The sequence below is a fragment of the Thunnus albacares genome, chromosome 11, assembly GCF_914725855.1.
Source record: "Thunnus albacares chromosome 11, fThuAlb1.1, whole genome shotgun sequence".
Lineage (NCBI taxonomy): Eukaryota > Metazoa > Chordata > Actinopteri > Scombriformes > Scombridae > Thunnus > Thunnus albacares.
The window spans coordinates 34,445,795-34,450,794 of NC_058116.1; the positions used below are offsets into that span (position 1 = coordinate 34,445,795).

Here is a 5,000-nt window from a genome sequence, read left to right on the forward strand (position 1 = left end):
GTGTGTGCATGTGTGTGTGTGTGCATGTGTGTGTGAGTGTGCATGTGAACAAGTCATATATAAATTAGGAATCGAGCTCCAGACGTTACGAAGGTACAAAAAAATTAAAAAGTAACACTCCTCTTTTTGAACTCAGGATCTTCTACATGCATTTTGAAGCGCGTCAAACTTCATCTTTCTGTGTAAGTGTTTAATTAATCATCAGTCTCTGTGGCAGGTGGGGGGGGTGGGGTGGGGGGGGGGGGGGGGGGGGGTGTCGAGGTTAATACCCCCCCTCTATAGAAATCTGGGTTGCCTTAAGAGAAAGTCAGACTTTAACTGTGAATAATGGATACAGGCGCTCACACGTCTTCTGGCAATGATGAAGCAGTTTGAGGGTTTACAGCCCAGCAGCCTCTCTGGGGGGGAGGGCGGGGGGGCGGGGGGGGTTTCCAAAATGTCTGAATTATTCATCTTCCCAGGTGGAAGATGAATCGTCACAAGAGGGGAAGAGGAGGAAGAGCAGAGCTTCTTGTGATTAAATCCCTCCGATGAATACCTTCCTCCTGCCTCAGAAAAACTTTTCACACAAAATAATTCATGACTGCAGGTGTTTTAACTTCCCGCCGCTTAAAGAAACATCCGTCTAACTTTCTCTCCTCTGAGCGCCGTCTCTGTGGATCGACAGTGAAGTCTGATCCTGTTTGTGGTGCTTCTTGACCTCAGAGAGAGAAAGCGTCATGTCCGTCATCTGAAGAAGAAGAGACGTAGATGAAGAAGAATAAAGAGAAACAATGAAGTTCAGTGATTCTGGATTTTATCACAACGGCACATATTTCCACAGCGAAACTAATCTCATCAGACAGTCACCTCCAGAACACAGCCGACGTTCACTCAGCTGACTGTCGTCATGCCAACAGCCGGACTGTGTGATTGGCTGCTATAAAACTTTAGTTAAGAGACACGACGTGATGTAACATAATGTTGATTTATTAAAGGTAATAAAACATAACACAACTCAACACAAACCAGTGCAACACACAAGTGAAATGTAACAAAATGTAACATTTTTACGTCATGTAACGTAACACGAGACACGATGTGACGAGACGAGACGAGACGAGATGGAACAAAATGTAATAATGATGATAAATAATAATAACGTCACATAAAACAAATCAAACACAACAATAAACACCTTCAGTGACCGTTTTCACAACCAAGTAGCGTAAAAGTGAAAATGTAACGTAACAACAACCAGAGCTGTTCTGTTAACGGAAAAAAAAATCTGACATTTCAAAATGTGATTTTGCTTCCTGGAATTCAGTCATCTGAAGCCCCCCCCCCCCCCCCCCCCCCTTCATAACGAGCCGCCTGGTGCTAACGAACACACACACACACACACACACACACACACACACACACAGCGGCAGGTATTGCTTAACACGAGGCTGACGGGTGTTCGGAGGTACGGTGGATCTGTTCCTGGAACAGTTTGCAGTAGTGAAACTGCTGATGGAGTCACTTTAACGGTGACTCACAAGACGTCCGTCCACCGAAACCTGCAGCTGGACAGAAGAAAAGTACGACTCATCAGTTTCTCCTCAAACATCGACACCCTGAATTCACAGAAAGCCTCTGCCGTCAGGTCAGAGTGAAGCGAGGCCGTCAATCCATAAATGTTTGTAAACATAAAAGCTTTCAAACACTAAACTTATCGTGAACGTTCCCTCTGCTGATGAAGCCCGTGTGTTCTGGTCAAAAGCTACACAACAAGCATGTAAGTGGACGCTGAGTCGGGATTTAAGTTTGAGGTTGTAAAATAATCTGAAAAGTTGTGAAACATTTAAAGATCCAAACTTATATAAAAATCACCATGACAACCACCTCATTCATACAGAAACCACCTAGTAGCACCATGGCAACCTCACAGCCTTAGCAACCAATCTGATCACAGTCACATTCACAAAGCCGTCACCTGGCAACCAGCTAATATATCATATCAGCCACCATAGCAACCACCTGACAACACCCTAGCAACCAGTTATTAAAACCTTCCATGTATTTGTCTCTGTTTAGCTTCTGTACACACATACCAACATCCCATAATGAGTCGCGTTCACAATACGTCATTTAGTGAACTTTTTCTGTTCAACTCATTTTCTTCTTTTTGTTACTTTTTTGTAATTCAGATTCATACATTTATACAAATATACAGACATGTTCTGTATGTGTGTACATACATGCAGTAATTATTAGTACACCTATGTAGTAACAGTTACTACATACTACATGTACAATTACTACTACATGTACAATTACTACTACATGTATAAGTACTACTACATGTACAATTACTACTACATGTATAATTACTACTACATGTATAATTACTACTACATGCAGTAATTATTAGTACATAGTTACTATATACTACATGTACAATTACTACTACATGTACAATTACTACTACATGCAGTAATTATTAGTACATAGTAACTACATACTACATGTACAATTACTACTACATGTACAATTACTACTACATGTATAATTACTACTACATGTATAATTACTACTACATGCAGTAATTATTAGTACATAGTTACTACATACTACATGTACAATTACTACTACATGTACAATTACTACTACATGCAGTAATTATTAGTACATAGTTACTACATACTACATGCACAATTACTACTACATGTATAATTACTACTGCATGTACAATTATTACTACATGTATAATTACTACTGCATGTACAATTATTACTACATGTATAATTACTACTACATGTACAATTACTACTACATGTATAATTACTACTGCATGTACAATTATTACTACATGTATAATTACTACTGCATGTACAATTACTACTACATGTATAATTACTACTGCATGTACAATTATTACTACATGTATAATTACTACTGCATGTACAATTACTACTACATGTATAATTACTACTACATGTATAATTACTACTACATGTACAATTACTACTACATGTATAATTACTACTGCATGTACAATTACTACTACATGTATAATTACTACTGCATGTACAATTACTACTACATGTATAATTACTACTGCATGTACAATTACTACTACATGTATAATTACTACTGCATGTACAATTATTACTACATGTATAATTACTACTGCATGTACAATTATTACTACATGTATAATTACTACTGCATGTACAATTACTACTACATGTATAATTACTACTACATGTATAATTACTACTGCATGTACAATTACTACTACATGTATAATTACTACTGCATGTACAATTACTACTACATGTATAATTACTACTGCATGTACAATTACTACTACATGTATAATTACTACTGCATGTACAATTACTACTACATGTATAATTACTACTGCATGTACAATTATTACTACATGTATAATTACTACTGCATGTACAATTATTACTACATGTATAATTACTACTGCATGTACAATTACTACTACATGTATAATTACTACTACATGTATAATTACTACTGCATGTACAATTACTACTACATGTATAATTACTACTGCATGTACAATTACTACTACATGTATAATTACTACTACATGTAGTAATTGTTACTTATGTACTAACAATTACTAAATAAGAACTTTTTAACAAACAGGAATTTACAGATAAATTGTACTTGCTGTATATTTCAGAATGATTCTGATATTTCTGTTTTTAATGTTTTAATAATCAATGAATACTTGATAATAATAATGAAATAATAAACTGTAGTTTCAGTTTAAATTTCACTGATGGTTTTATTTTATTTCATGGTGGACGGATCTTCCACTTCTCTTAATGCTCCTTATTTTCAGTATTGAAATGACTGCTGAATATAAAATAATTATAATGTCTTGTTTTGTTACTTTTGATGACTTTTATTTATTAAGTTGATCAACAAACAGAAGCAGTGAACTCACATTAAAACGACGGGAAACAACAAATTCCTGTTTTAAAAAATGAAATGATGAACAGATTATCAAAATAACTGCAGAATATTTTTTTCTGTAAATGGACTAATTAATTATCTCTGCTGCTACGCTTCAGTATGTGCCTTTAAGAGGCACCTGCAGCCAATCAGAGAGCAGCGTGTGCTGTGGACATACAGACGTGTTCCTGGTGAGTCAGAGGGACGTCTGCTCATGGGGGTGAAGGACAAACAGGAAGTGAGGTGTCTTTGGACTGGGTCAGCGCTCGCAGTCACACCTTTGGACTGACAGATGTGTTCATCCACCATGTGACCTGGGAACAACCCCCCCCTCGCCCCCCTCGCCCCCCCTCCACGCCGGCACTGAGGTGACGGGAACTGACAGGCGTTCGGTCCCCGCGGCCGAACTTTCCAGTCAAGTGGACGAACGTCTGCAGGCCGAAAGAATCAAATAAATGACTTATGAATCGTCATTTGTTGCCTCGCTGTCACTCTGCTCTGCTGCTGTGATTCACTGAGAGGCCGTGGACCAATCACATCGCAGCTGACGGACACCTGAAAACACCTGACGACTGCTGAGGTCACAGGAAACGCCACAAAAGAACAGCAGCTGGTTTTGTTCTCAGCTCTGAGTTTTATTGTTTACTTTATAAAATAACCAACATGTTTCCATAGCGACGCCGTCAAACATTCAACTCATTCAAATAAAAGAGAAGAAAGAAAATGTGTGAAAGTGTTTTGACTCTAAACAAGTAAAAGCTTGTTTGTGATTGGCTCTCAGGTGGACTTCAGGTCTTTGTAGGTGAAGGTCTACATGTTCTCTTCTCTGATTGGTCCTAAAGAGTCTGAGAGTCTTCATCAGCCGTCAGACCCTCAGCTGGTTTCTGAGGAGATTCTGAATCAGGACCTGAGCTCCTGTTTCTGGACTAAACAGAGACCTGCAGTCTGAACACTGCTGCTGGGATCTGGTCTGATTGTGATGCTGCTGCTGTCCTGAACATCAGGGGGGAGTCGGGGGGAGTCGGGGGGGAGTCAGGGGG

At 38.6% G+C, this 5,000-nt stretch overlaps 1 protein-coding gene across 4 annotated transcripts in view; it reads right to left on the minus strand.

Moving 5' to 3' along the window:
- Window positions 1-5,000, minus strand: part of zeb2a (zinc finger E-box binding homeobox 2a) — a 55,065-nt gene that overhangs the window by 33,145 nt on the left and 16,920 nt on the right. The gene's annotated exons all lie outside the window — the stretch shown is intronic.